This window comes from Drosophila busckii, chromosome X (genome assembly GCF_011750605.1).
Source record: "Drosophila busckii strain San Diego stock center, stock number 13000-0081.31 chromosome X, ASM1175060v1, whole genome shotgun sequence".
NCBI lineage: Eukaryota > Metazoa > Arthropoda > Insecta > Diptera > Drosophilidae > Drosophila > Drosophila busckii.
The window spans coordinates 14346403-14353865 of NC_046608.1; the positions used below are offsets into that span (position 1 = coordinate 14346403).

The window sequence follows — 7463 nt, forward strand, 5'->3', positions numbered from 1 at the left end:
GCAGAAGAAAAACGCAAGTAGTCAAAGAAACTATGGCTAGGAGCATCAGCTGCAACGACTTGCTGCATATCCTTACGCGAGGAATGAAATGGCAGAGAAACAGAAAGTAGAAGTCTAATGCAGAAGCCTGATGGAATGGAACAGCTCGAATTGAACTGTAGCTTTCTTAGGAACATACAGAATAGAACAGCCCTTGAAAAGATTTTTGTACAGATGTAAATATATTTTTGGAATATGGGAATGAATCGCTTTTTATTAGTAAACATATATTTGTTTAACATTTGTTTCAACGTTTTTGAATCGTCGGAATGAAACAATTTTTATAATGGTTTTAATTAACAATTATAAACTTTTTACACTAATTGGAAATGAAACATTTTTATATGGAACGTGGGAATGAAACACTTTTTATTATTATTTCTATTAAACATTTGAGGTGCAACGTAAGAATTTAGCTGCTATTTATACAAGACATTAGCTGCCATAATATATATGTGAAACGATTGACATGAAACACTTTTTCTTTTCTCTCGTGAAGTCAAATTCCCTTAAGCCTCTGATGAAAGTGCATACGCTTGAGCTCTGCGCATTTCATGGCAATAGAGCATAAAAAACAGGCAGAAATTCCATTAATTTTTGTCCTTCTTAGCGTTGACTATGGATGGTGTTGCTCCTGCTGCTGCTGAAGGAACGAGTGGGAGTGGGAAGGGAAGAGGGAGGGGGGGGGACGCTGTAGCCATTGCGTGCCGCTGTGTGGCAGCTTTGGCTTAGCAGCAGCACGTGCTGGGTGCAAGCTTAACGCATTTCCGTAAAATGGCGTAGGACACATCATGCATGAGAGAGCGGGATGGGGTAGGGTGGGGTGGGGTGGGGTTGGGAGAAGGGCCAGGGAAGGCCAACAATGGCAGGCTGCGTGCACAAGGACCTTATTGATGCAGCGCCTTTGGCAGCAGCAAACGAATTACGACGACGCAAGGCTGCAATATTTATTGTGGCATTAAGTTGCTTGCAGCATGAGAATTTCTCGTTTCGTTTCCTTGCGTTCCGTTCTGTTTGTTTGCTCAGGTATGCAAAGAGAACTGAGCAGGACACTTGGTCAAGCACATTTCGTTGTGTTTTATGCAACAACTGTGACTCTATCTGTCACTGTGACTGTGACTGTGACTGCGTAACTGCCGCTGCCTCGGTTAATGTTTAAGCACATACAAGGAAAGTGCATTACGTGCCGTTGTTCATTACAGTTGACGCTATAATTTAATTAGTTTATTGCAATTTCAAAAATTAGCTGTGTGCCAATATTGATTAGGCCAAAGGTCACAGTAACCACAAACAAGACAGCTGACAGAGACAGAGATAGAGGCAGAGACAGAGACAGAGAGAGAAAGAGCAACAGTAAGGAAAACTGCAGTTGGTACTCGCTGTCATGTTTGCCATTTTATACACTTTGGGACTTTTATAAAAAATGGAAAAGGATATCGCGAAGTTGTGTAAATGTATGTGACAGGGAGAAGAACGACTGGCAGTCCACATAAAGTATTTATATTCTTGATCAAGACAATACTAGCCGATATAGCCATGTTCGTCTATCTGTATGTATATACAACTGATTCTCAACAACTATAAGAGCTTGAGCAACTAAATTTTGGATGTACGTGCTCCTCTACCTAATTAAAATAGCTTTTATTATATTTTTTATTTCCTCCCCCCCTCCACCACAATAGATAAAAACTATTTACGCTCAAAAATAACAAAAACGATTTTTGAATTTCTCAAGCGATGCCGATTATTTCGGGTAATCAACTTAGGGGCTATTTGTCTTGTATGTTTGTGCTTGTGAGTGTGTAGTCAAAGTGTATACAGAAGCTGACTGCGCCCATTTTTTATGTTTGTCTTCAACTGCAAGTTGCACACATAAAATTCAAAGCGGAACTATTGCTCAAGTGTAAGCAGCTGTTACCTTCTCAGTCTTTGGCATGCATGGAGACTATGCTAATGAAAGTTACCTAATGAGCACTCCTAAAAATGGGTTGAGGTCTCATTTACAACAATTTAATTGTTGTTTAACAAATTGACATAATTTCTAACATTTCTAGTCTGAAGCAACTGATAAACATTTTCTTTTCGATTAGATTTTATTTACCCACAGCCCAGATATAACAAACAGGTGGCAACTCTGGTGAAATCCATTCATGGGCTTAGGCAAGATTTTGCCACGTATCGCCTTCACTTGATAAGGCTATAATAAGGATTTTGTTGCATTGTTTTTTCACAATTGATTTTTTTTTTAGTAATGTTCTCGCTTGAAAGTTTTGACGAACTATTCCCCTTGCCATCATTTATTTGTAAGTTATTTTAAAGCAATATTCCTTCCTATCCATAGCTGTTGCAAGTTAGCCTTATGTTCTTATTTCGAATATTGGTAGATAGATAAGAATTCAAAAGGTCAAGTGACCACGTAGCAGCAAATAAATCTTACAGGGTGCGATCCATTAGGGAATTAGGGAATTCGTGCTGCTCCCTTTTTAAAATGGTTGTGAAGTCGGAAAATATTTCTTGTGTCCCTTAACCGGAAGCGTACGCTTTTTTTTAGATGATAAGTAGAGCCATATGTTTAGAAATTTAAGTAATAAACTTCATTTCCTGTTCTAGTGGGCTTAAGTCTATAGAAATTTTAGAAAGAGACAATTGCAAATAATATAATATTAATATTCTACAGATAGTTTGATATAAAAGAGATATTAGTAAATTTAATTGTTATTAAAACTATAATTTCTGCACTAATTCGCAGTCGGTAGGATTCGAACCTACGCTCCCAGAGGGAATCTGATTTCTAGTCAGACGCCTTAACCGCTCGGCCACGACTGCTTGGTGAGCAGCTGAACTATCGTCTAGCCCATTTAATTATTTAAGATAAGAGCACTGTTTCAGACTAAGAATAACCCTTGTGGGAGATGCGTTAGAATGATATGACAATAGTTAACACTTGAGTAATTCAAGAATTGCACTTATTGTGGCTGGCTGATTAAATATGATAGTAGCATGGGCGTCGACAGCAAATAATTTGTAGGGGCTGAGTTCACATTTATGCAGTTATATCTTCAAAGTTTTTTGCTTTCAATCTCATAATTTTTACTTACTCTTACTTTCGTCATAATGTGCCCCCTTTGCTCATAGCTGTCTACACCGTTGGCTAGTTGCTGTCCTTTGTATTTTAGTTACAGCTGCTGCAATCCCTAAGCTGCTTATGCATTTTCTATAGAAACTTTTTCAAATGTGTGCTCCTTATTCATTGCTCGTTGCCTATTATATTTTATTTTATTATAATTTGTTGTTGTTGTTGTTGCTGCTGCTGCCATTGACATGCCGCACGCTCATGTTCTGTGTTGCCTTTGCCATATTTGTCTATTTATTTTCCTGGCTGCTGTTGTTGTTGTTGTCGCTCATGTCTATTAAGTCAAATTAATTGACTATTTATTTGGGTAGCGAGAATTTTGGTTGTTGCCGTTGTGCGCTGGCAAACAAAAAGTCAGGCTTCAAAAAATAATTCGACAAGTAAAACATGCACATGCAACAAACGAACCAACGAGCGAACAAACGAACGAACGAACGGTCAAGGCGAGCTGTGTGGCAGGAGCTGTGGTGTTGCAAGTAGCAAGCAGCAAGTTGCAAGATTGTTTGGCAGTCGATAGCGTCGATAGACAAAAAACCACTTGAAAGCAAATACAATTTGTTGGCTCTATTAAAAACGAATTAAGCCTCATTTAAATGCTTGTCTCTTGTCAGTTGTTGCAGTTGCAACTTGCCTCGCTCTTGTTGTTGTTTCTGTTGTTGTCGTCAGACTGATGTGCGCCATTTTGTTTTGTTAGTTGTGCCGGCACTGGTGCATTATCGATGAGCGCAGCAAATTGATTCCGAGTGCAGTTACGTGCATGCATAACGACTGCTAATAGACAACCCCCTAACCACCCACCACCCACTCACACACACACCACCCGACTATATGTCTAACTTGTAGTCTGAGGCACTTGAGAAACAAATGCACATGCATCAACATTATGAATGAGACAAGCAAAGGCTTTTAGTGGCGCTGGCAACATTTTATCAATGTTGCAGCAAGAGTGTGAGAGTGTGAGTATGTGAGCGAAAGAGAGCGAGAGCGCAACATGCAGCTGATTGCAAGAGCTTAAGAGTAAGCATTTTGCCCAAAGAGCGCATTGCAAACTGCAAGCCTCAAAGTTTCACTCAAGCGTCGCAGTCGACGTCGGCAGCAGCAGCAGCAGCTCCGGCGGCAGCATTTGTGAGTGAGAGTGCGCAAGAGAGCGCCAGAGCGAGAGACAGACAGAGCGAGAGAGCGAGAGAGCGCGCGCACATTCGAATGTGAAGTTCAGTTTTTGGCATTGGTGCAGTTATTCGTGAGCTTCGAGTGAGTTTCGAGTGCAAATTTTCGAAGCGTTCTTGACTGACCAACGCAGCCGGCATGAGAGCACACGCGTCTCTATACGTGTATGTGTGTATATGTGTGTGTGTGTGTGTGTGTGTGTGTGTGTTGCATAGTTCAGTTGAGGCCGGCTCACGTGGCGGCGACTATGACAACGAAGTTGGGTTTTTAGGCGGCGCCTTGTAACCCTACGCACCACCACCCCCCTCCCACCCACCACACCTCGTTCCATCCCTTTTGGACTCACTGCCCTTGCCTGGCCACGCCTACGCCATGCGACACCCACGCAAAAGAGGCGCTAGTTAGGATTGGTTCGCCGTCGTCGCCGTCGCCGTCGCCACTGGACACACATGTGGGTGTCTTGGGTGTCTCCCCCGTTGCCACCACCGCTGCTGCTGCTGCTGCTGGTGCTGGTGCTGCTAGTGCAGTTTTTGTGGCGTCGTCGACGTCGCTTGGGCAGTTTTGTGTGTGTCCAGCGCGTAAAAAGCCGCTGCTGGCGCCGACGTTCAACTTCCTTTATTTTTACTCTATTTTTCTTTTTCTTTTGGGTTATAGCTGCTAAAAATTTTTTGGGGATTATTGATGTTGGGTGGGTGGCGCTCAGCTTAGCTCTATGTGTGTGTGTGTGTGGGTGAGAGCGCCTTTTTTTGTTAGTCTAGTGTGCATAGAGAGCGCCTGAAAAATAGTAAAACTCTGGAACGCAACTATATTGATGAAGCAGCTTCAAGTGCGCCCCCTCCCCTCCCCTTCGCTACACCCATGCCTTGATGTGTTTGTGTGTGTGTGCGAAAGGGATTATGTGCATTGGGGTGTTCAATGCGCCTGCTCGACATTCTTAGTAATCAGTCAACCCCCCACCCCCCACCCCTCTCTTCAAATGAATAAATGCAGCATTAAGCCTGTTAACGGTACTTCTTCTTAAATTCGAACTTGCACTTGGCTTTCTATCCTCCCGACCAGGCAAAGTGCATCGCAGCTTGAGGTCTCTCTCTCTCTCTCTCTATCTGTTACACGCGGCGTATGCGTAACGTGTCACTCTCAGTTGTGCACCTTCATAAGCAGCTGCAATTATCTAACACTAGACTGAAATGAGAGATTAGCTTTGCTTATTGAATACTAACATTACAATATGTATAATATATAAGAATGTATATGGTTATATTAAAGTGAGCCTTTTATTTGGAAAACCAATTTATTATTCAAACATGAATAAGCATTCGCTTCTATTTTGTTAGGCCTGTGTTAAATAAATCCGAAAATAAATATTGGAAATATTTCTACTTGCATTATCTGGTATTAAAGTTAGAATATCCGAAATTTCCCAAATGGACAGCATTAAAAAATAATAGGTTGAAAAATATAGGACACTCTTTTATATGTAAATATTAAATCATATAATTGAGCAAGTAATTTAACTCCAATACTTGTTCACCTTAAAGAGAAGTATGCTTAAGTATTATATATTTATAAAATGTTTATATTGATATTTTAAAGTTAATGAATGAAATATAAAAATATTTATTTTAGTTGCACTTAAATTCGAAAATTTGTCACACTTGGGAAATAAACCTTGGAGCGATTATTGGTCACAATACATTTGAGCAGGACTAGTGCAGTTCGTTTATCAAACTGTGAAGAGCTTCAATCGTTTTGTGGGCAATTTATAACTGAATTGTTAGAGAGCTGCTTGGGCACAACTGTACTTTTCGTTTTGTGAGACGCGTACACACGGACATTGGCAATCGTCTAAATAAACACAAAATGCAATAAATTCCAGCCATCGATTATTGTTGGGGCCAGCAGCAGACAGATAAGCGGCAAAGGGCAGCAGAGGCGGAGGCAACGGCAACGGCAAAGGCAAAGGCTGAAACCCAAAAGGGTTGTGTGGGGCGGGTGGGGAGGCGGGGCTCTTTACACAAAGTTAAACATTTGCATGTGGCAGGCAGCAGGCAGCAGCGGGCGCTGCTGTTTGATTGGAGTTTGGGCCGTCGTCGTCATGTGTAAGCGATGCCTAGGTGAGAGGACTGAGAGCCAATAGATACGCATTGATAGTAGCCCCAAACGACTGACCCCAAGGGAGCGAGAGCGAAATAGCTAGAGAGAGTGAATCGATGGGCTGAGGTGCCAATAACCGAAAACAGAGCGAACGACAATGCTCCCTCCACACACACACAGACACACACACACATACAGAGAAGCTTCTGTGTACCTGTCGCTGTGCCTTTTGTTAATTAAGTTTCGTTTGTTTTACCGAAAGTGTCCTGGTGCTGGTGCTGGTGCTGGTCCTGGTCCTGGTCCTGGTCCTCGCTGCTTGAGCTCTGCGCCGGACATGCAGTCAAATGGAACTCCGCAAGCGTAGGGGCAGCTCTTCGTCTCCCTCACTCTCCCCCTCCTCACTCCCTGACAATGTTTCGATTAGTTTATGCCACATGCGGGTGCAAATCTTACGAAATAAAATGCTCAAGGCATCGCGCCACAATTTAAACTGCTGTCAATATAGAATAAGTCTCGATCGGGCCGGTCCTGTGCCCATTTGATTTTCGCAGATACAATTTATTGCTGCGCCAGCGTCTTATCGTCTTCAACTTAGTTTTTAATTAATAACTTGTCAGTGGTGCAAATGACATGGCAGAAGCTACCAAGTTAACGCCCCCAGGGGCTGCCCCGCAATTTGTGAATCCCGCTCAGCAGGTTCCCGGTATTTTCGTAAGCGGCACCAACGCTGCTGCACCAGAAGCTGGACCCATCGAAAACCCATGTCCATTGCACTCCCATAGAAAGTTGCAAAACTATTTTTACATGCACACACACACACACACACTCACTCACATGCATATGCTCTGTCTGTGTCTGTGTCTGTGAGTGAGCAGAGAAGTTTTGCCTGCATTTGCTGGCGTATTATGGCTAAGCTCGTCTAAACGACTAAACATTTGCCCAATTAGCATGTTGTTTATTTTGCCACTTTCGACTTGATCCTTTGAGCTTTTTGTGCATCAAACAACTTTTGCCTTTCGCCTTTCGCCAT

General features: G+C 42.4%; 1 non-coding gene across 1 annotated transcript; it reads right to left on the reverse strand.

Moving 5' to 3' along the window:
• Positions 1-2783: 2783 nt before the first annotated feature.
• Positions 2784-2865, reverse strand: Trnas-aga. Its single transcript has one exon. It is a non-coding gene; the product is annotated as a tRNA-Ser (tRNA).
• Positions 2866-7463: the final 4598 nt, after the last annotated feature.